Here is a 25,049-nt window from a genome sequence, read left to right as displayed (position 1 = left end):
TGCCTTTTATTTCTTTTTCTTACCTAATTGCTCTAGCTAGAACTTCCAGGACAACGTTGAATACCAATGGTGACAATGGGCATCTTGTGTCTGATCTTAGAGGGAAAGCTTTCAATCTTTCCCCATTGAGTGTCATGCTAGCTGTGGGTTTTTCTTATACTCCCTTTATCATGTTGAGGAAGTTTCCTTCTATTCCTATTTTTTGAAGTGTTTCACAAAAAAAGGATCTGAATTTTCTCAAATGACTTTTCTGCATCAATTGAAATAATGATGTGGTTTTTCCTCTTTAATTTATTGATGTGGTGGATGTGAGCCAGCCTTACATACCTGGCACAAATAAATATCATGGCGTATAATGCTTTTATTTTGCTGCTGGATTTGACTTACAAGTATTCTGTTGAGGATTTTTGCATCAATATTCATAAAAGAAATTGGTCTGTAATTTCTTTTCATATAGTATCTTTGTCTAACTTTGGTATCAGGGTGATGTTGGCTTCATAGAATGAATTAGGTAGCCTTCACTCCTCTACAAATCTCTTAAAGAGTTTGAGCAGGTTTGTTGCTAATTTTTTCTTGAATGTTTGGTAGAACGCACATGTGAAGCTGTTTAATTTGCTAGCTGCCAGAATGCAATATACCAGAAATGGAATGGCTTTTAAAAAGGGGAATTTAATAAGTTGCTAGTTTACGATTCTAAGGCCAAGAAAATGTCCCAATTAAAACAAGTCTATAGAAATGTCTAATCTAAGGCATCCATCCAGGGAAAGATACCTTGGTTCAAGAAGGCCGATGAAGTTCAGGGCTTCTCTCTCAAGTGAGAAGGCACATGGCGAACACAGTCAGGGCTTCTCTCTCGGCTGGAAGGGCACATGGCGGACACAGCATCATCTGCTAGCTTCTGGTTTCATGAAGCTCCCCAGGAGGCGTTTTCCTTCTTCATCTCCAAAGGTCACTGGCTGGTGGGCTCTCTACTTCGTGGTGCTGCAGCATTCTCTGCTCTCTCTGAATCTCCTTCTCCAAAATGTTTCCTCTTTTATAGGACTCCAGTAAACCAATCAAGACCCACCCAAATGGGTGGAGGCGTGTCATCACCTAATCCAGTTTAACAACCACTCTTGACTAAATCACATCATCCAGGGAGATGATCTGATTACAGTTTCAAACATACAGTATTGAATAGGGATTTTTCTACCTTTATGAAATGGGATTTTGATTAAAACATGGCTTTTCTAGGGGGCATACTTCCTTTCAAACCAGCACAGAAGCCATCTGGTCCTGGACTTTTCTTTTGGGGGAGCTTTTACTGACTGATTCAATGTCCTTACTTGTGATTGGTTTGTTGAGGTCTTCTATTTCTTCTCAAGTCAATGCTGATTGCTCTTCACTTTCTAGGAAGCTGTTAATTTTGTCTAAGTTGTCTGATTTGTTAGTATATAATTGTCCATAGCACCCTCTCATTTCCTTTATTTCTGTGGCGTCAGTAGTTATATCTACCCTCCCATTTCTGAAATTATTCATTTGCATTTCTCTCTGTTTCTTTGTCAGCCTAGCTAAGGGTTCATCTATTTTATTGACTTTCTCAAAGAACTGACTTCTGGCTTTATTATTTTCTCTATTGCTTTCCTGATTTCATGCTCTTTTATTTCTGCTCTATTCTCTGTTATTTCTTTCCTTCTGTTAGCTTTGGGGTTAGTTTGTTGTTCTTTCTCTGTATCCTCCAAGTAAGCCATTACTTCCTTGATTTTTTTTCTCTTTTATCTTTTTTAACTTAGGTGCTTATGGAAATAAATTTTCTTTACAGCACTGCCTTTGTTGCATCCTATACGTATTGTTATGTTGTGCTCTCATTTTCATTTGTCTCAAGATATTTACTGATTTCTCTTGTAATTTTTTCCTTGATTCACTAATTGTTTGTTTGTGTTGTTTAGCCTCCATAGATTTGTGAGTTTTCAGACTTCCACCTGTTATTGACTTCCAACTTCATTCCATTGTGATCTGAGAAAGTGCTTTGTACAATTTCAATATTTTTAAATTTACTGAGATCTGCTTTGTGCTCCAACCATGTGTTCTACCCTGGGGAATGATCCATGAGCACTTGAGAAGAATAGACAAATGTTTGTTAAGTCTAGTTCATTTATCATATTATTGAAGATTTCTATTTCCTTATTGATCCTCTGTCTAGAATTTTTATCCACCGATGATAGTAGTGTATTGAAGTCACCAACTACTACTGTAGAGTGTCTACTTCTCACTCCAATGTTGTGGGTGTTTGCCTCATGTTTTTTTGGGGCCCTCTAGCTCGAGCATAGATATTTATGGTTGTTATGTTTTCCTGATTAATTGTCCCTTTTATTAATATGCAGTGTCCTTCTTTACCTTTTTTAATTGCTTTACATTGAAATCTAATTTATCTGACATTAGTATAGCCATTGCTGCTCTTTTCTGGTTGTTGTTTGCATAAAATATCTTTTTTACAACATTTCAATTTACTTATTTTTGTCTTTGGGTCTAAAGCGAGTCTTTTGTAAACAGCATATGCATGGGTCCTGTATTTTAATCCATTCTGCCAGTCTATGACTTTTGATTAGGGAACTTAATCCATTAACACTTAGCATTAATACCCCAAAATCTGTACTTTCTTTGACCAATTTTTCTTTAAGACTGTATCTGTCATATCTTATTTTTTCTCAATTTTAACACTATTAGTTACTGTATTAGATAGAGTTCTCTACAGAAATAGAACCAATAGGATATATCTGTAAATATGAGATGTATAAAAGTGTTTCATGCAACCAAGGGGATGTAAGAGTCCAAGACTTGTGGGGTAGGCCATGAGCTGGCAGCTCCAATGAAAGTAGTTAATAAACTCTCAGGAGAGGTTGGCTGGCTGAAGCAGGAAAAGCATTGTTTCTTCTGAATCCTCCTTAAAAGCCCTCTGGTGATTAGATTAAGTGTCACTTATTGCAGAAGACACTCCCCTTAGCTGATTGCAGATGTAATCAGCTGTGGATACAACCAATGTGCTCATGATTTAAGTCCATGAAATGTCCTCACAGAAACAGATAGGCCAGCGCTTGCTTGACCAGACAACTGGGCACTATCATCTGGCCAAGTTGGCGCAAGAACCTGGCCATCACAGTTACCCTACCTGCTAATCTTCATTTCTACACTCTTCTCCAAACCTCTCTCACCCGTCTTTTCCTATCTGCCTGCAATATTCCCTTTGTAGAGCAGGTCTCTTGTTCAAGAACTCTCTCAGTATCTGTCTGTAAATATTTTAAATTACCCCTCATTTTTGAAGGACAGTTTTGCCAGATATAGAATTCTTTGTTGGCAGTTTTTATTTCATTATCATTTTTTTGTTTTTGTTTTTGTTTTTTTTTTTTTTTTTTACAACTAAGGGGCTATAAGTGAGAGAGTTTTTCTGAGGCTCAACATTACCTTTATCTTTCTTTTTTCTTTTAGGAAAGGAAGGAGGGTAAAAAGAGAGAAGGTGGGATAGGGAAAGAGAAAGAAAAGAGAGGAAAGGAGAAAGGAGAAAGAAGGGATAGAATAAGGAGGAAGGATGGAGTGTAATGTAGGCAAGAGAGAACCACCTTCCCTATCTGTCCTCAAAATTTTCATCCAAATAATATTAAGAAAAATATCAGAGGAATTTTCATTGACTTTCCGTTTGGGAGCTGACTGCTTCTTGGCCTATTATTCAGAGCCACTCAATTGGCTCACCTGAGTCTTGACATTGACATTTTATCAGAGTCATAATTTCGAGATTATACAGCATCTACTCTTTTTTGTCTGGCTTATTTCACTGAGGATTATGTCCTCAGAGTTCATCCATGTTGTCATATGCTTCAGGACCTCATTTCATCTTTTTGCTGCATAATATTCCATTGTATGTTTATGCCACATCTTGTTTATCCACTCTTCTGCTGATGGACACTTGGACTGCTTCCATCTTTTAACAAATATGAATCATGCTGCTATGAATATCAGTGTGCAAATGTCTGTTCACATCACTTCTTTCAGCTCTTCTGGGTATATACAAAGGAGTGGTATTGCCAGATCATATGGCAGCTTGACGTTCAGTTTTTTGAGGAATTGCCAAACAGTTCTTCTACAGTGAATGTATCATTACACAGCCCACCAGCAGTGAATAAGTGTTCTAATATCTCTACATCCTGCTCAACATTTGTAGTTTCCTGTTTGTTTAATAGCAGCCATTCTTACAGGTGTAAGATGATATCTCATTGTAGTTTCAATTTGCATTTCCATTATAGCTAAAAGGATGAGCAACTCTTCATGTACTTTTTAGCCATTTGTATTTGCTCTTCAGAAAAAGTGTCTATTCGTATCTTTTGCCCATTTTATAATTGAGTTGTTTATTCTTTTGCTGTTGAATTGTTTAATTTCTTTATGTAGACAGTATATCAAACCTTTATCTGATGTATGGTTTCCAAATACTTTTTTCCATTGATTTGACTATCTCTTCACCTTTTTGACAAAATCCTTTGAGATATAGAGCTTTTGATTCTGACAAGCTCCTATTAATCTATTTTATTCTTTTGTTGCTTGTGTTTGGGGTGTAAAGTTCAGGAAACTATCTCCTATTACTGTGTCTTGAAGATATTTCCCTATGTTTTCTTCAAGGAGTTTTGTAGTACTGGCTCTTGTATTTAGGTCTTTAATCCACTTTGAGTTAATTTTTGTATAAAGTGTACAATATGGGTCCCCTTTCATTCTTTAGACTATCAATATCCAATTTTCCTAAACCCATTTATTGAAAACACTATTCCAACCCAATTCAGTAGATTTGGGAGCCTTGTGAAGATCAATTGACCACAAATTTGGTGGTCAATCTCCACACTTTTGATTCAGTTCCATTAATTAATACTTCTTTGTGCCAATGCCATGCTGTTTTGACGACTGTGGCTTTGTAATAAGCTCTAAAGTTGGAAAGTGTTAATCCTCCTACTATGCTCTTCTTTTACATAATATCTTCAGTTATTTGAAGTTTCTTTCCTTTCCAAATTAATTTGATAACTAAGCTTTTCCTAGTCTTCACAATAGGTTGTTGGAATTTTTATTGGTATTGCATTAAATCTATAGATCAACTTTGGTAGGACTGACATCTTAACAATATTCAGCTCTCCAGTCCATGAGCACAGAATATCTTTCCATCTGTTTAGATCTTCTTTAATTTCTTTAAAAATATTTTGTAATCTTCTGTGCACAGGTCCTTTACTTCCCTCATGAAGCTTATTCTTAAATACTTGATTCTTTCAGTGGCTATTTTGAAGGAATTTTTTCCTTAATTGTGTCCATGTCTAAGTCATTTTTAATAGAAACAGTTTATGATTTTTGTACCTTTATCTTGTATCCCACCACTACACTAAATTTGTTTATTAACTCAAGTAGGTTTGTCATGGATTTCTCAGGATTTCCCAAGTATATGTTTAGGAACATATGTGAATAATGAAAGCTTTATTTCTTCCTTACTTATTTAGATGTCTTTATTTCTTTCACCTGCCTAATCACTCTAGCCAGGATTTCTGGTACAATGTTGAATAATAGTGGTAACAATGGGCATCCTCGTCTCATTCCCAATTTTAAGGGGGATGTTTTCAGTCTTTCACTGCTTTTTGTTTGTGTTTTTGCTAGAAAAGGATGCTAAATTTTGTTAAATGTTTTTTCAGCAACACTCAATATGATTATGTGATTTTTCCTGATGAATTTGTTAACATGCTGTATTACATTAATTGATTGAATTTCTTATGCTGAATCATCTTTGCATTCCTGGTATAAATCCCACATGGTCTTGAAATATAATTCTTTTAATGTATCATTGGATTCGATTTGCTAGAATTTTATTGAGAATTTTTGCATCTATGTACATTACAGAAATTAGTCTGTAATTTTCCTTTCTTGTATTGTCTCTATCTGATTTTGGTATTAAAGTGATGTTATCTTCATAAAATAGTTAGATAATTATATCTTTTCCTCAATTTTTGAAAGAGTTTAAGCAGAATTGGTGTTAGTTCTTTTTGAGATGTTTGAAAAAATTCCTCTGTGAAGCTGTCCAGTCCTGGACTTTTCTTCATAGGAAGATTTTTAATAATTGAATCTCTTCTTTTGTAATTGGTTTATGAAGATCTTCTATTTCTTCTTGAGACAGAGTCAGTAATTCATATGTTTCTAAAATCTGTCCATTTCATCTAAGTTTTTGTCTAGTTTGTGGGTTTATAGTTGTTCATGTCTTCTTATGACTTTTGTAATTTCTTCAGGATCCATAGTAAAGAATCCCTTCTCATTTCTAATTTTGTTTATTTGTACCCTCTTTTTTTTTTTTTTTTTTTGTCTTAATCTAGGTAAGGGTCCATTGATTGCATTGATTTTCTCAAAGAACCAACTTTTAGTTTTTTTAATTCTTTGTATTTTCTGTTCTCCAGTTCATTTATTTCTGCTTTGATCTTTGTTATTGTTCTTCTTCTACTCCCTAAATAAATAAAGGGCTTAGTTTTCAGTTCTTTCTCTAGTTCCTCCAGGCGAGCAGTTAGGTCCTCTATTATTGCTCATTCTTCTTTTTTAATGGAGGATTTAGGGCAATACATTTTCCTCTCAGCACCACTTTTGCTGCATCCCATAAGTTCTGATATGTGGTGTTTTCATTTTCATTTGTCTCCAGATATTTACCAATTTCTTAAACAATTTCTTTTTTGGCCCACTGATTGTTTAAAAGCATATTGTTTAATCTCCATATATTTGTAAAATTGTAGTTCTTTAGTTATTGCTAATTTCTAACTTAACTCTGTTCTGATCAGAGGAAGTATTTTGAATAATTTCAATCTTCTTGAATTTATGAAGACCTGGTTTACGACCCAGCATATGATCTATCCTCAAGAATGTTCCATGAGCACTAGAGAAAAATGTATATCCTGGTATTTTTGTGTGTAATTGTATATTCATATACATAATATATATTACTGATATATAAATCAGTTAACTCTAATTCATTTATCACATTGTTTAAATTCTCTATTTCCTTATTGGTCCTCTGTCTGGTGGTTCTATCAAAAGAGGAGAGTTGTATATTGAAATCTCCCACTATTATTGTTGAAATGTCAATTGCACCCTTGAATTTAGAAAGTATTTGCCTCGTGTACCTTGGAGCTCCTAGATTAGGAGCATAAATATTTTTATTATTACTTCTTCTTGGTAAATTGTCTATTTTATTAGTATATAGTGTCCTTCTTTGTTTCTTATGATAGCTTTACATTTAAAGTAAATTTTTATCTAATATTAATATAGCTACCCCTATTTTCTTTTGGTTGGAGCTTGCATAAAACACCTTTCTCCATCTTTTCACTTTCAGTTTATTTATATCATTAGGTATAAGACGACTCTCTTGTAAGCAGCATATAGATGGATCATATTTTTAATCCATTCTGCCAATCTGTATCTTTTAATTGGTAAGTATAATCCATTAAGAGTCAAAGTTATTACTGTAAACTGCAGTCCTTGAATCTACCATCTTATCCTTCAGTATGATCTATATATTCTTTTCCCTCTCTTTCTTATAATCCTTTAAATTACTCTTACTATTACTCTTTAATTCTGTACTCTTCTTCGGACATCCCTCTCCTGTTTTTTTTTTTTTTTTCTAGCTGACAGAAATTCTTCAGGTCTTTTGTTGGCCAATTCTCTTAGTCTTTGTTTTTCAGTGAAGATTTTAGTTTCTCCCTCAGTTTTGAAGGACAGTTTAGCAAGGTAAGTATTGGCTGGAAACCATTCTCATTCAGAATCTTAAATATACATACACCTGCCTTCTTATGTCCATGGCGGCTAAGCTCAGTCTTCTCTGGTTTCCCTTATAAGAAATGAATCACTTTTCCTTCGCTGCTTTCATGACTTTTTGCTTCTGCTCAATATTTGACATTCTGATTTGTATGTGTCTTGCAGTCAGCCTGTTTGGATTTATTCTATTTGGGGTTTGTTGGTTATATTTGATCTACAAATATATGTCTTTTATAAGAGTTGGTAAATTTTCTCCCATTATCTCTTCAACTAGCCTTCCTATCCCTTTACTATTCTCATCTCCTTATGGGACACTGATAATTCTTGTAGTTGTGCACTTCATGTTATCTATTATTTCCTTGAAATCTAGTTCCATTTTTTCCATCTTTCTTATCATTTGTTCTTTTATGTTTTCAAACTCAATTGTCGTACCTTCTAATTTGTTTATTCTTTCTTCTGCCTCTTCAAATTTGCTGTTGTGTATCTCTAGAATACTTTTTTGAACAACTAAAATAATGGTTTAATACATTTTTTCATTTTTATCATATTAATCTCCAAATACAGGTGCTGTAAATTGTCCTTAATTATTCCAAAGTAATTATTTCTATTTACGCTGAGCTTTTGATTACAATCATTTGTTGTTCAAATATAAATTTGCAAGAGTATATGTATTTCATTTTATTTATTAATAGAAAACTTGGTAGGAAAGACAAGTTACCCCTAACTCCTTGAAGGAAGATTTAATAATTCAAGAATGAAAAAGAATTTATATACTAAGGATCTAACCTATGTCAGCAAATGTAGGTTTTCTTTTTTTTTCATTGTGAAATATAGCATATATACAAAAAAGTAATAAATTTCAAAATTCATTGTAACAAATCACTATAGAACAGATTTCAGAGTCTGGTATGGGCTACAGTTCCAAAATTGTATGTTTTTCCTTCTAGCTGCTCCATCTAGTAAACTTTAAATTTGATCTACAGTATCTTTCGTCTTTATAAGATCTGCCATTTTTCTATTAATTCTTTCAAATTATTCTCTATGCTCTTCCAGTGTTTTTTGGTTTTTTTTTTTTTTGTTTTTTGTTTTGTTTTGTTTTTTTGCATGGGCAGGCACCGGGAATTGAATCCAGGTCTCTGACATGGCAGGCAAGAACTCTGTCTGCTGAGCCACCATGGCCCACTCCCCAGTGTCTTTTCATACATTTTATGTTGCTATGAATATCATTAATTAGTTGTTTCAGATTCTCTGTCCCCTCCAGTGATTTCATTAGCTCATCAAACTAAGCCATAACTACATGAGTCTTAATGTGCTTTATGCTTTTCTGTTGTACACAGGGCATCTTAATGTCTTAATGTTATTTTGTAAGTTAATTCCCTTCATGCATTTATGGTTTTATATTTAGGTTTGCACTGAAAGTCCCCTTTTGAACTTGGTTTCTCAGTCCTTTCCTTCCAAACAAAGTCCTGAATCTCATACGGGGATTTCAATTTGCCTTAAAGCTCTATTAAGAGCTAAGCAGATAGGCAATTTGTCAGATTGCATGTTCCACTTCTTCTCAGCAGATAATGGCCTGGAGCCATCTCTTCCCCTCAGACCCACCTGTCCCAGTTTCTAGTGTCAGCTAAATTAATTAGGAATCTCATGTAATTCCATGCAGGGCCCACTGTGTATGTGCTTGGTGGTTCTGGTCACCCCCAAACTCTCACTTGGGATGAACCTGGGCTGTGGAACTGGGTGTTTGGATTTCCCCCACCCACATTCAACACAGAAATATCTGGTAGGTGGTCACAGCGCACAGTTTAGCAGCTTCCTCAGCATCACCTCTCTGTCTGCACATGCCTGAGATCTCCAGGCCTCTTTGGGGGAGGAGAGAAATATGGGACCCAAAACAATTCTCTGGCCAGCTGTCAGATCAGGAGCACTCTGCATCTCTTCCTCCTCCTTGGGGGAAGGCCCTGTGCTCTCTACCAAAATAAACCAGGTGCCTGCAGCAGTCTGTCTCAGCGGTGGGGAGTCGACACTGTACTCTGGCTCATTGGTCTTTGTATGTAAGGAAAATAAGTCCATTCACTTCCAAGTTCCCCCTGAGAACTCTGGCTTGTGGAGCCATAAGGGAAAATCTTCCTACCCAGCTGCTGGAGTAGGCCGGAATCATGGTGGAGATCACTCACACCATTCTTTCCATTCCAGTATCTCCACTTTTTCATTCAGAATCTCCATAAGTAAAGATGAAGACCCTCTCTTATCATTCATACCCTGGAACTCTGTCCCTATCATTTTTCAGCCCTCTCTCTTATTGTTGCACAGACTGGGGTGAACTCACCATCTTGCCAGAAGTCTCAGTATCTAAGTATATCATCCACTGCCTTCTCACCATCATGGTTTCTGCTGAGAGATCCACACTTTGTCTTATCAAGCTTCCCTTTCATGTGATGGAACACTTTTCTCTTGCTGTTTTCAGAAATCTCTCTTTGTCTTTGACACCCGACAATCTGATTAGTAAGTGTCTTAGCATAGGTTTATTTGGATCTATTTTATTTGATGTATACTGTGCTTCTTGGACCTATTATTTTATGTCATTCATAAGAGTTGGGAAATTTTCAGTGATTATTTTCTCCATTATTCTTTCTACCCCTTATCCCTTCTCTTCTCCTTCTCGGACACCCATAACATGTATATTCATGTGTTTCATGTTGTCATTCAGTTTCCTGAGAACCTACTCAAATTTTTCCATTTTTTCCCCTATCTGTTCTTTTGTGTGTAGAATTTCAGATGTTCTGTCTTTTAGTTCACTATTCCTTTCTCCTGCCTCTTCAAATCCACTGTTGTACATCTCCATTTTGTTTCTCATAATTTCTACTGTGCCTTTCATTCTTATAAGTTCTGCCATTTGCTTTTTCAAGCTTTTGAGTTCTTCTATATGGACACCCTGTGTCTTCTTTATATCCTTCATGTCTTTTCCCATATCTTCCTTCTACTCATTGAATTGATTTAGAAGATCTGTTTTAACATCATTAATTAGTTGTTTCAATTTCTGAATCTCAGTTAAGGTATTAGTTTTCTCCTTTTGTTGGGCTGTATCTTCATTCTTTCTGGCTTGAGTCATGATTTTCTGCTGGTATTAAGATGTGATTTTCTCACTTAGTTTCTTCTAAATGTCATTTTATATCTCTTTTGCCTAGGTTTCTCCTGTTGGTTGGATTTGTTTTCTATCTGTTTGTCTCTCTTACTGGCCAGTTGTCAGATTTGTTCTGCCGCCCCCCAACCTCCCCCCAAAACCAGGCACCTACAATGGCTTGCCTTAGGGATAGGCATAGGCACTGGGTGGGCACCACAGCCATGTCTCTGCTTGTGGGTAAAACAAGTCTACTGTCTCCCAGTAGGTGCTCTGTTTTCCACTGTCTTACAAGACCTGGGTTTGTTTTAGGTCACTACTTTAACAGTTGGGTCCTCTGTGTTTCTCAACCAAATCAGGGGCAGGTTCCCACGCAGGGAGTCCAGACCCACTCAGGTAGCCCTGAAATAATTTTCTGGGTAGTCTCTGAGAAAGTCCTTCAATTCTCTTGCACTTTCTTTTCTGCCCAGAAGATGTCACTGTTTGATGACTTCATTGACCTCAGAGCACTGGTTGCATCTTTTCACATCTGGCTGAAACTGCAAGCTTCGATCCCTTTCTTTGCTGGCCAAAATATGGCTCAATATGGGTCTGTATCCTCTACTTTATTTGCAGTGCAGTACATCCCCAGCTGTACCAATCTTTAGCCTTTCCCCAGGCAGGGATCAGGTATCTCACTGCTGTTTCTCACAGGGGTGTGGAAGGACTTTCAGACTTAGGACTGGAAACATAGCTTCTTCCACATGTTCTCAGATTCTCTGTCTTTCACTAGTCTGGGCCTTGAAATGCTCTCCCCTATTCCCCAGGTCTCCAAAAGGCAAAGGTCTGTCCCACTACTATGAGAGAATATGTATTCTGTGTCCCCATTGGGAGGGGTCCCTGTTGCTGTTTCTCTGCCTGTTGCATGCTGTGAGACTGAGTGAGGGTGGGGTGGGGGGAAGGACCAGACCATTCAGAATGGAAATTTCCTACAGGATATTCTTCTACTTCTTCAATTTCAAATTTGTACAGTCTCTCTCCCATATCCTCCACCAGATTTCTAAATAATTTAGAATTGTCCTTTTTTAATGCTGAACCTCCAAGGGGAGATTTTCAGTAGCTGTTTATGTTACCATGTTGATTATGTCACTGGTCAGTCATTTATTATTGATTCAATTGTGAAGTTCCTTTTTATCTTGATTCAGTCAATATGAAAGTATTTACTATCTTCCCACTTAATGAACATGAAACTTGTTGAGGGTATGGACCATATGTTATACCCCTTTCTAGTCTCCATAACATTTTGTACGTTAACTTTGTATATAGTAGATGGCTTATATTTGTATTTATATTGAATAAATAAATACATATTTCTGTAGCCAATTAGTTACCTGGCAAACAACTTTTGAGCAATGCTGTGTTAGTTTGCAAACTGTTGGAATGTGATATACCAGAACTGGAATGGCTTTTATAAAGAGGAATTTAATAAGTTACAAGTTTATAGTTCTAAGCCTGTGGAAACATCCAAACTAAGGCATCCAGGGAAAGATACTTTAATTCAAGGAAGGCTAATGTGTCAAAGCATCTCTTTCAGCTGGGAAGGTACACTGGTCCATTGCTCCTTGGCTCTGTTGCTTTCAGCCTCTGTTGTATCAGTAAAATGGGGAAGAATAAAAAGATTATTTCAGACAATTAATATTATTTTTTAATGAAATCACATTTAAAGTACTTTGCACAGTGCCGACACGTAACTAACACTCAATAAATGGTGACATTATCATTGTCATCATTTTCAAGCTTGTGTTCTCTTCAAGTATGCAGTTTGTATTAGATTTATCTGCACGTATTGATGTACAATTTGTACATCTCCAGGGCTGGCTTTCACCTCTTGGCTCCCCTTGGCTCTCTCCAGGTTCTGGCCTGCTTAATATCTCATGACAACATCTACTGGGCTCCCAGCATCTTCAGACATCTGTGTCTCTGTTCTCCATATGTCTGCATCTGTGTCAGCTCTGCTGTGAAGTTTCTGTTGGCTCTGAGGCTTCTGTCATTTTTATAGGCTCTGTCTTTTCTGTCATTTCTGACTCTCTCCAAAATGTTCCCTCTTTTAAAGGATTCCAGTAAACTTATCACAACCCACCTGGAATGGGTGGAGTCACACCTCCATCTAATCAAAAGTTAATACCCACAATTGGGTGTGTCACATCTCCATGGAAACAATCTAATCAAAAGATTCCAACCTACATCATTGAATCAGGATTGAAAGAAATGGCCATCTCCACACGATTGAATGAGGATTTAGACATGGCTTTTCTGGGGTACATAATTTCAAACCAGCACAAATGCTTATACATAAGTTATATGGAGAATTCTAAAGTAAATAGAAGGCCCCTTTCTATAGTCAAGAACTTTAGAGCCTATCTAGAAAATAATTCATAATTGCAGAAAAGATTGAGGAGTATTTACAAATTGTACATCAATGCATGCAGATAAATCTAGTGCAAACAGCATACTTGAAGAGAACACAAGCTTGAAAATGATGACAATGATACTATAATCACCATATATTGAGTGTTAGTTATGTGTCAGCACTGTGCAAAGTACTTTAAATGTGATTTCATTAAAAAATAATATAATTATCTGAAATAATCTTTTTATTCTTCCCCATTTTACTGATGCAGCTATTCAGGCTCACAGAAGTAGATTGCCTTGACTGAGATCATGCAGAGTGACAGGGCAGGACTTCAGACCTGAACTCTGAGTCTGGAGTTACCAATTATCTATATCAGCCATGGTGTTAATCAAGGCATACTGTTCACATTCTAAATGTGAATTCTAAATGAGACTCTTTTGCTAATCCATGATTCATTTCTTTTCCCACATATAAAATTAGCCCAAATGAGAAAAAAATGCCTATCCCTTATAAAAAAAAGAATGAAATCATACACTGGCTTTGCAGTTCATAATAGTATTAAAGACCTTGAATAGTTTTTGCTTTGTACCCAAATTTAAAAGATTTTTCAATATATCTCAATTTGAAGTTAGATTATAAAAGAAGTGCAATGGATTCAAGATTTAGAAATTCATTAAAAGTTACTTTTTCATTGTCTTTGAATAGTACATTTTTTCCTGCATGTGTCTGAACATGCAAGAACAAAATCTGCTTGATTTATCTGTACTTTAAGAAACTTCTCCCTGGATCTGGATATGTAAACTTCAGAGATGGATCATTGCCACCTTAAATCCTCTGCTAACTGTAGAATGGGTCTTGTTTTCATAACTTTGCAATATGGCTTAATATGAGTTATAGCCGATTCAAAATCCCTGTGCACCAACTCTAAGAAACCTCAACACAATTGGGGTCATAAGTTACCCACATTTCTGATACACAGAAGGCCACAGGGAGTCTGTGATGAGTCTCTTGCTCTGGAGGGTGGGATAATATTTACCACCTCTACTGAACTGAGGACAGGGGAGAGGTGGGATTCATTGAGATGGGGGTGGGAGGTGTTAAAAGTGCTGTGTGTAGAAGTTTGGTTTTCACTCATCAACTGTCATTCAACTTAACAAGCAAAGAGATAAAATTGGTTTCAAGATACTTACATTCTAAAAGATAAATATGTTCTTTAAAATATGAATATCACTATAACTTGAATTTGTATAGCACTTATTTATCTACCAGATTATAAGATCTATAATGGAAACGGACTGACACTTTTTTTTAATCATCCAAAGATGATTTAGTATGGACTTCATATAAGTGTGAGTAAACAATCTACCGAAAATGTAATTCAAACCAAAAAAAAAGAGGAGATGTGGATATATAGTACTTTGCATATTTCTTTTAAATGTGTATATTTATACTGATCTGATCTCACTGTTTTATATTTCTTTCCAAAGATGTTTGTTGCATAGTACAGCAAATCTGAATTTATTATTGCTAAAACACCTTCAATGAAGTAGAAGTAAAAATCAAACCAGTTGTGAATTTCAAAACATAATGTATTCTAGATCATCCAAAATCCATGATGATTTTTAACGCACAAGAATTAGGTATGAACTCTTGGGCTGGAGCCCTCAGCCAACTAGAATGAATATGTGACCTAATTAAAAAGCTAATGAATTTCATTTCTGGTTATCCAATCATGATAGAGTATCAGGGACTGGATTTATCTACCATTTTTCTAAAAAAAATAATTAGACAAAATATGTAAAAGAATATTTTTCAGACTTTGGACAATAGATGGTGAAGGACAGTGATCCTTGAGAAAAGGAAAACAAACAAGGTTTTCCATAATTGACCCAGCTCATGCCTGCACTCAATCCTAGAGAGCATTTCATGGGGTGGCATAAAATGTGCCACAGGGAAACTGAATCCAAACAGACCCTGAGTAGAAGAAACAAAGTGAAAATTGAGACCAAGACAGCTAGAATTAGTAGGGTAAAGTACTACTGAGGAGAGAGGTGCACAGAGAGAGCTTGGAAATCTGCAGTATTGCTTCTCAGACTGAGTACTGACAAGAGTATGAGAAAACTACTGAAGCCAGGGAAAGAACAACCCCAATGGAGCAAGAGAAACAATCTTTGAAGCTCACACAGGAACTCTGAGAAGAGTTTCAGTTCCTACCTGTCAGTGTGGAAAGACCTCACAGTACAGAGGTTATTGAGGAGAGAACTAAAAGGATATTGCCTTAGTAGTGGTGCCAAATTAGCTATAGACTAAAGACTATTATTGTGGACCTGCCTGAGAATGCTTAAAAGAAAGCCTTGAAAAGGCTCAAACTGATAGCAACTAACTTAATTGCCGCCCAGAACCAAGTCCAAAAATATTCAAAGTAAAATCTACAATACTTGCATTTAATCAAAAGTCACTAGGCATGCAAAGCAAGAAAAATAACAATAACCAGGAGAAAAATCAATTAATATAAAGAGGCTTGAACATCATCTGCAATGTTTTTTTTAAATTCCTTGAAAGGGCCTTGGGGAGTGGGGAAAGAAGGATTTTAAAGAGAGAAACATGAAAGATACAACAAAATAGAACATCAATCACAGACCTAGGTAGAAATCTAGAAATGATGTAATCATGTACTGCTCAAAAGTTTCTGCTCTTGAATAAGGAAAATATAAAAGCTATTTGAAGTGGAAGGAAGCTTGCATAATTGGTTAAATATGACCAAGTCATGAAGAAAAAGAATTTTAAAGTTTCATTGTTTTTAAATCAATGTAACAGGAAAAGAGTGTTATCATTAACCAATAAAGAAAAAGCAGATGATAGGATTAACTCTGGGTAGAGTGAGTCAGGTCATTGTGGGACATATCCGGAAGATAAGCTGCAAAACACTAGAAAAGGATAAAAAGGAAAATGTAGATGGTTGTAGCAACTGTACCACCTGTTCTTATTGCTTTCTGTGGGTCAAAATCCTAAGGTATGTGACTCTGTTGTTATTCTATAAGTTACTGAATCACTCAAATGAAACCCCAATGGAAACACTATTCAACAGCACAAATCAAAGGAAAAACTAGACTGTTTCTGAATAACCTGGGATTTAGAGGGGACACCTTATAAATCGGGCTTCCAGGAAAGGCAGAGACTTCTGACCTGCATCCCTCACAGAGATCTGCTCCACATTCCTCACTTGGGGCCCTGGTGTGCATTTCCTGCTCACCTGACTGCGGTATTGCAGCTTTGTCTTGGCACCACTGAGTGGGTTCTTTGTAGTCTAGCTCCAGGCAAGCTCCATCCTGTCTGGGCCTTGCAGCTCACTTCCTCCTAAACTGTGTAATAGTAATTATTTCCAGTAAGTTGATTACCCTCCCAGGTGTGTACCTCATGTTCTAACCTAGGGAACCACACCTCACAGCTCTGCTAGGAGAATAACAAACCAGTGAACTGGCATTGACTTTCTCGACCTCTGTTTGTCCAGTTAAATTAAACTTATATCCAACGGTTGATAAATGAATTCAAAGCAATCATTAGCAGCCCTTTCCCCTGTATGTCAGAACATAATCTGCTTTAATCAGTTGTGCTAAATTTAGCCCATGTTGCAGGAATAAAAAGAGCTGTAATACCTGAAGCTTAGCTCCTCCTTTGCAAAACTTCCTATGGAGGGTACATGTAATGTCACTCAGGAGTTATCAATTTGAAATTAGAGGACTACAGACTATGTTTATCATTATTAACTTCCACGATAATGCTCAGGGTTTTGTTTATGCATATTTAAAACATTATACTGAGAAGGGTTCTGTGAGTTTCAAAAACCTGCTAAAAGTGTCCATGGCACAAAAAAAAGTTTAAGAAGCCCTAGAAGAAAAATAGTTTCATTGCAGAATTATATTCTTGCGTTTATTAATATATTTGAGGTATTAATTGAGCACTTAGAAAGGCATAGGCTAATTTGTGGGAGGATTGGAGAGTATCAAGATGGGTAAAGCATGGTCCTGAGCCAGTTTCCAATCCACTTGGGAGAAAAAGCCCATGTAACCCACATAAAAGCTGGACAAGATCTTCATAGCACTCATAATATTTGACATTATCTCATCTGTTTGCACTTAACCTGTCTATTATTTATTATCTGCCTCTCCATCCAAATGAGTGTCTGCTGTATCTCCAGACCTAGAACAGCACCTGGCTCAGAGTAGGAACTCAATACATACGCAATGGGTATATATATGAATAAATCCCAGGTTATTTAGAAAGACTAGAACAACTCCAAAGCTAATTAGATAATGGCTATCAACTTTGCATGCAGCACCACACTCACAAGCACAAAAAACCTTCCCGCTTATTTCTAGAGATCCATTTATCCCTCTCCCCCAAAGCCCGCATTGAGAGAAGCCACTAAAATTCTCTCCCACACTCCCTCATCCTGGAGTTGCCTTGCCTCCACACTGTGGTTACCTGTTTATTTCCTCTTTTTTCCTCCCAGAACCAGTTCACAGCCTTCTTTCACCCACCTTGTTCTACAGGATTGACCTTCTTCCCCAGCCTAGAAACTGCAGTCTTCCCCCACACTAACTGCTTTTCTAAAGCAGCAGCGGCAACCCTCAGAATTTCTGGTGAACAAAATTCTCCATCTGGTTGTATATTTGAAAGGCTAAATTAATGACCCAACATGAATAAGCATAATATGAGTTTAAAGGAGAAAGGATCCATGGGTCCTGGAGTTGTCAAGAAAAACTCCATGGCAGGCATGTGATTTGAGCTGGTGCTGGAAGAGTTAGGTTGCAAGGGTTTCGCTGTGTGCCCTGTTCTGGGACAGAGCCCCAGCATTAAAGCTCAGCACTTATCACATTCACTGGCCAACATGCAAAACTGCTCAAGAAGGGAATTGGAGCTACTCTTTAAACAGGCCCAGAAGGATCCTCAGCACTATGGGTCCATTCACTGCTTTAGTTCAAATAAAACTGAACATGAAGTTCTCCAAGTAAACTTTATCACTTCTCAAACACTTATCCCTTTAGCAAACCATGGCTTGTTACCTGACTAATGAAATCTTTAGAAGGTGCTAAAGGGCCTGGAGGAGGCTATTCAATTGCAGATTCTTCAGGGCCTTTCTGCTCTGGGACCGTATAAAGACAGGAACACTAATATTTGGCATTTGCATTGGACTTTCCATCCAAGGTACCCAAAACTCTTCAAACATATTATCTTAGTATAATTCTTATTTGAATTCTGTACTTTAAAAATGCTTCAGGAAGACCTTGCATCCCTCTGTTATTTCCTCAATTTCTGGTCTCAAAAAACCTACCTACATGATCCTGTGGTACCTGAAAATACCACTATTAGAGTCACTGTCTTATTAGATTAGTGTATTAAGGACAAGCCAAGTTATAGAGACCAGTGCATTTTCTGGGATGCATAATAGCACAACTCTATAAAGAACTTTTCAGCACTAGGCTGGTTTCTTAAACAGTAGACAAGAAGTTCCTAAAGAAGTGAAAAGAAAATGAAAAATTTAGATCATGAGTAGAGAGTAGGGAAAAAAAGGATTTAAGTTCCAGACCATGAAAAGGGCAGGGTATGGGACTACTGGGCAGCATGATGTCAGCGGAAGCCTTGGGATGAAGGGCCAAAGAGAAAGAGGTGGTCTTCCAATCCAAGCTGAGCTCCTGGGAGATGTGTGTAGGTAGAGCCAGGCTGGCTGCCCAGAACAGGCTGCAAGAAGTCGTGGAGCTGGAAGTTGCCTCAGAACTCATCTTTCTTAAAGATGATTTTAGGAAACGCATAATAAGAGTTTTAGCCCTAAAAAACTGAGAGAAAAATCAACTCTGATTTTTCTAACACTTCGTCAAAGCTCTGCTATTTATATAGTAGAGCATGCAACAAATTCTGAAGTTATTTACAGGGATAATCAATATAAGCATGCTGGCTTCTGAACCCTTCTTACTTCCTGCAGGAAGCATGTTGGTGTCTCTTCTCTCACCTCTCAACAACTCAAACCTGCTTCTACCCTCTTCAGCAGACTCAGCTTGGTCTGCCCTTCCACTGGCTTCAGCATGGTTGCCTGCAGCTCCTTTCCTTTCTCCGTTCTTCCCCCGTGCAGCAGCTGGTTTGCCAGCACTGCCCTCTACCAGCAACTAAGCTGACAGCACTAAAACTCATCATTCTTCCAAATGTTGTGTTTCTAAATTAATTTTTAATTCCTAAAATCTATCTCACACATGTAACATATATTTCTTTCAATTGAGTAGGGTGTGGTAGGCATATTCTATTCAAAGAGATGTGCCATTTACTTTTTTCCCAACTAAATTATAGTCATTTACTCTAAACAAAAGAAATACCCAGAATTCTACCTATTTCACTCTACCACCTAGACCCTAACTCTTAGCCTCTCCCTTTGAAAATAAATTATTAACCTTGGTTTTTCTCTGTAGGTCTCTTTTTAATTATCTGCATTTAAAATTTTCATGATGGCTTAAAAAAAAAAAAAACAGCTATAGCTCCTTTCCAGACCTGAATATTTTCAATAAATTCACCTTAAACAGGGAATCCAGAATAATGAAATGTGGTTTTGGCTGCCTTTCAAAAGAAATACTTCTCTATTCCTCTCACTGCCAGTTCCTCAAGCCAAGCATTGATCCCAGGGGATCCATGAAGTTTCTAAATCTCAATTACTTACTTTAGAGCTTAAGAGACAGGATCTTCCTAAATTACCCAGTGCCATTGCTTTTTGACCTTTTGGCTAAGATCAAGTGTAAACTACCCCATACTAACTGATAAATTTAAGTAAAATGCCATCATTTTTTCATTAGAATCATTCTCTGGAATTGGAGTTACGACTTATTTCTTATCAACTTCATATGTCTTTGCCTTTGATACGAAGGTTAAATAGAATAATATAATTTAGGCAAAGAAATTTCTAAATGCTTTCCTTTTCTCCCCACAATGAATATCTTTGTCTTATAAAGATATATGTTGTTCCTACAACTAAAGATTATTTCCTTAGAAATCCATCAAATTAAAAATACCATGCTGTATAGTGGAAGGAGCATTCAACTAAGTGTGGAAACACTTTGGTCCTTCTTCAGAATTTGACTTTAATTTCTCTAATACTGCTGGGCCTTAATTTCCTCATTGGTAAAATTAGCAAGCCATATGAATACTAAACTCTCTGCAAACTTCCTTATTCATCCTTTGATCACTTGTTGAAACTTACTGTATTCCAGACACTGGATATATAAAATGGAATAACATGTGGATTAAGCCCTTCAGAAGTCCATATATAGTAGATGAGCCTGACATGCAAACAAGTATCCCCAGAGAAAGGGGAAACTGAGAATCACATGTAAGGGAAATACTAACTCTTGGGCAGCGAGTGGTATAAGCTTCTCAAAAGAGCAATAGTTGATCATGTGGTGGACTATGACTGTGATAAAATGCACAAATATAAAAAATATTTAAAAGTTCTTTCATGAACTAGAACAAATGTATGACACTATTACAAGGAGTTAATACTAGAGAGGTATAAGGGGGAAAATGTACCTATTGCAAATTATGGCCTAGAGTTAACAGTTACATTTTAATATTCTTTCATCAATGGAACAAAGGTACCACACCAACCCTGTGGGTTAACAATGGGCAGGGAGGGGACAAGGGATATGGGAAGATTGTCATTTATTTTTTATTCTTTTTTCTTTTCTGGAGTAACAAAAATGTTCTAAAATTGATCATGGGAATGAACACATAACTATGTGATGATACTGTGAGCCATTGACTGTATACTTTGAATGGTTTGTATGGTGTGTGAATATGTCTCAATAAAATTGAAAAAAAGATCAACAGTTGGATAAGGACTTATAAGATAAGTAGTAAGGGCAGGATGAGGGGCTGAGTACGGGAAGAATTCTGAATACAGAGAACAGAACATGTAACAAGAAAATACCTGTTAAGTTTCTTGGCCATTCCAGGAGCACAAACATATGAAAAGGAATAGCATATATTGGGACCTGGGTGGAAGTTTGGATTGGCTGGGACTCAGCACATGGTGAGGAATGGCAGAAGATAAGCTAGAGAAGGAACTGGGACCACATTGTACAGAAGTCTTGTACAGTCAAGATTTAGCCTTCATCCCTGGCAATGGGGGGCAGCTAAGATTTTGAAGCAAGGGATCACCTTGGCAGTAAGATGGGGATGCACTGCAGGGGCAAGTCTGGCAGTGGCAAGATCTCCCACAAGAGTCTAAGCAAGAAAGAAGGAGGACACAAAATAAGGGAGTGGTGGTGAAGATGGAGAGGAGGCAGTAGATTAGGGATATTTCTGAGGATTAATTGAATGACCTTGCTGATTATTAAATATGGGTAGTGAGAAAGAGGAAGGAGATGGGAGACTATTTGAATGATGATCCCACTCACTGGGGTGGGGCATGAAGAAAGAGGAGCAATTTTGAGAGGCAAGAAAAGATGTTCAATAGAGGACATGTAGTGTATTATGTGTCTAGGGCACATGTGGATAGAAATATAGGTCATGACTTGGAGGTTAAGATGAACAACACTGAAAGCACAAGATGGTAATTGAAGCTATGAAACAGAATGTTTTCCAAAGAAAATATATAAGGAAGGAGAGAGAGCCTAGGATAGAACCAAATAGAACAGTAAGATCGGTTCTTAAACTGTTTAGGTTACAGACCATTAGAAACCCTGATTATAGCTATAGACGATCTCCCCAGAAAAACGTTCATACAAACAAGTTTTGGTATGTAATTGAAAGGAATTCATTGATTCTATGGATCAAATAGACCAAGTCAAAGAGGAGGAGGAGGACACAAATAACAAATTTCAATATACCCATGCTGCTATTATAATCTTTTCAAGAATACTGAGTTAGCAAATGAGACTCTCAGGATTTTTTCATTTGTTTCATTGTGTTTTTGTTTTTACTGCCAGCAGGAAGCCACTGTAGTGTTTCCAAGCATGGAGAGAAAATTTCAAATTCCATAGCTATCTGGACATGTTTCTCTGGAGCACTAGATGATCTGAGTGGCCACATATTTCAAGAAATATACATATATGCATATATATATATTTTTATATACATGCATATATATATATATGTTTAAGAAATATATTTTTAAACTTCCAGCCAGAAAGAAGTATTGGCATTGTCTCTTGGAGGTGACTGTAATGACCCAGACAGGCTATCTTCCCTAAGTCTGAAGAAGCCATGGGCTGAGCCCTAACTGACCTCCAATGATCAAAGAATAGTTCTTCTACTTGCACCTCCATCTCCTCTTGACCTATATCAGTTCTGGTCCAAATCCTTTTCTCCTTATATAACTTGGCCTTGACCTTCTGGTTTGAGGAAGAAATCTGATCCCTCCCCACTTCTGAGTTTGGCAGTGTTTTCTTGTTTTTCCCTTTCATCTGCATGAGCTTTTGGTCCCAGAGTCTCTAAAATTCACGACGTTTGAAGGAAGGAACCCCACCCTTTACAGAGCTCAGCACTGTCTAGATTACTGGGAAGAGCCCAGATAGAAATTTATTTTTTCTTATCTAAATTATAGACCATAAAAAGTTTTAAATGTACTTTGAATTATAAGGAAGCTAGTCTTTTCTAAACATAAACTGAGGGTGCAGAGATTCGTGGCCCTTCTTATCTATATCTTTCTACCTTAAATCCTAAGTGTTCCCGCCTCAAAGGGAAAGACAAGCTGGAAGCTTGCCTTGCTATTTTCTCTCCAAGTTCTATCTTCTTTTTTCATTTTCATCTGGCTAACTAAGGCTGGAAACTGCTACATCTTCCCCAACACTTCATCTGTACACATATAGGGTAAATGACACCAATTTTAAATACATAGGTTGATGCTGAGTGGAGATATGAATCCCTATTTTCAGATCACACATTCATTGGGTATTCTGGATCCATCTAGAGCCCTATACTATATCTCTCTATTCAACAAACCGTTAACTATTGACATTTGTCTCCAAGGATTTTAGAAAATGGTCTTTTGATGTGTCTATAGATGGGAAGGCTCTTTTAAGGGACTTTTAATAGTCAAACTCAGAAAGAATTACTTCTATTTGAACTCCAGGTCTCTTTCTCAGATGACAAGAAAGAACAGCCTTCAGTCTTGGGAGTTTTCTGCTGCTGAGAAGTGGAAATACCACAACAACTAAACCAATAAATAAGTATTTTTTTTTATCTCTCCCTGCTTCTGAGTCTGGCAGTGTTTTCTTGTTTTTCCTAATATTTGGAGTCCCCCAAATTAGGTTCAGCACTATTCAGGGGATATAAGGAAAGTACTATTATGGGAAAAAGAAAATGAATTCAACATATCTCTTCTCTAAGCCTCAGTTTTTTAATCTATAAAATGGAAATATTATCAAGCTCATAGTGGTTTTTTAATTGTGAAAAATAATATATATACATAAAAGCAATAAATTTCAAAGCACACAGCAACAATTAGTTGTAGACAGATTTCAGAGTTTGGTATGGGTTACAATTACACAATTTTAGGTTTTTGTTTTTAGCTGCTCTAAGACACTGGAGACTAAAAGAAATATCAATAAATTCAGCATACTCATTCGTTAAATCTTATCTTCTCTGTTAAAACTCCACCTTCTCCTCTGATCTTTCTCCCAATCTTTAGGGGTATTGGGGCTATGCCCATTCTAACTTTTTCATTGGAAAGGGGTGTCAATAATATGGAATAGGAGGATGGAACTAGTTGATGTTCTGGAGAGGCTAGCCCTCTGACCTAGGAACCCATATAGAGGTTGTAGGTTTCTGGAAAGTAATCATAGTGCATGGAACATTTGTAGAATCTCAGATAACCTTAAAGGTATTCTTTAAGGTTAACAGGAATGGCTTTGGTTGGGATTTGGCAAACCATGATACGTGGCAATATCTCACTGAAGATTGCATAAGAGTAGCCTCCAGAGGAACCTCTCTACTCTATTTGAAGGTCTCTCAGCCACTGATACCTTGTTATAATTCTTTTCCCTCTTCTGGTCAGGAAGGCATTGTTGATCCCACAATGTCAGGGTCAGGGTCATCTCTGAGAGTCATATCCCACATTGCCAGGGAAACTTTCGCCCCTGGATGCCATGTCCCATGTCGTGGGAGAGAGCAATGATTTCACTTGCAGAGGTGGGTTTAGAGAAAGAAGGGTCACATCTGAGCAACAAAAGAGGTCCTCTGGAACTAACTCTTAGGCATAACTATAGGTGAGCTAAGCTTCTCCACTTCATAAATAAGTTTCACAAGATCAAGCCTCAAGATGAAGGGCTTGGCCTGTTGACTTAGGAGTCCCTAATGTTTTGAGACAGTATCAGGGGTTTCCCTAGTGGTAAAGCTTAATAGTTTCATATTTTTCTTCCATCCCTCAAGGGACTTGGCCAATACTTTATAGTTATCTGCTCAACATACTCTGGGATGTATTCGGGCATTACATAAAACTATACAGAATTACAAGTCCTTATTCCCCTTATCCAGACAGGTTATGTTAGATTATGTGCTACAGAAAATTAAGGTTCTAGACAAAATAAATCTCTCTTCCTTTGGTCTCACAGAGTAGGTGATGTTCAAAAATACAGACGATGTCTTCTTTACCCCTGTATTCTGATTTACCTTACTCCCAACCCAATCAACTTCATTCTTATCTCTAATTGAAGGCTGATCTCTTTTTCAATTTCTTTAACAGTTGTTGCGTGTAGCAACGCTGAC

At 37.0% G+C, this 25,049-nt stretch overlaps 1 protein-coding gene across 35 annotated transcripts in view; it reads right to left on the bottom strand.

Annotated features, from left to right (window-relative positions):
* Positions 1 to 25,049, bottom strand: part of LOC143681453 (uncharacterized) — a 241,337-nt gene that overhangs the window by 114,408 nt on the left and 101,880 nt on the right. For 3 of the 35 annotated variants that reach the window (XR_013174622.1, XR_013174644.1, XR_013174625.1), the window contains one exon: positions 8,930 to 12,532. The exons of the other annotated variants lie outside the window; for them this stretch is intronic. The gene's annotated coding sequence lies outside the window, so the exon portion shown is untranslated. Of the gene's footprint in view, positions 1 to 8,929; positions 12,533 to 25,049 lie in introns of those variants that run through there. 35 annotated transcript variants of the gene reach the window in all.

The sequence above is a fragment of the Tamandua tetradactyla genome, chromosome 4 (assembly GCF_023851605.1).
Source record: "Tamandua tetradactyla isolate mTamTet1 chromosome 4, mTamTet1.pri, whole genome shotgun sequence".
NCBI lineage: Eukaryota > Metazoa > Chordata > Mammalia > Pilosa > Myrmecophagidae > Tamandua > Tamandua tetradactyla.
This window is presented reverse-complemented; position numbering and strand designations above follow the sequence as displayed.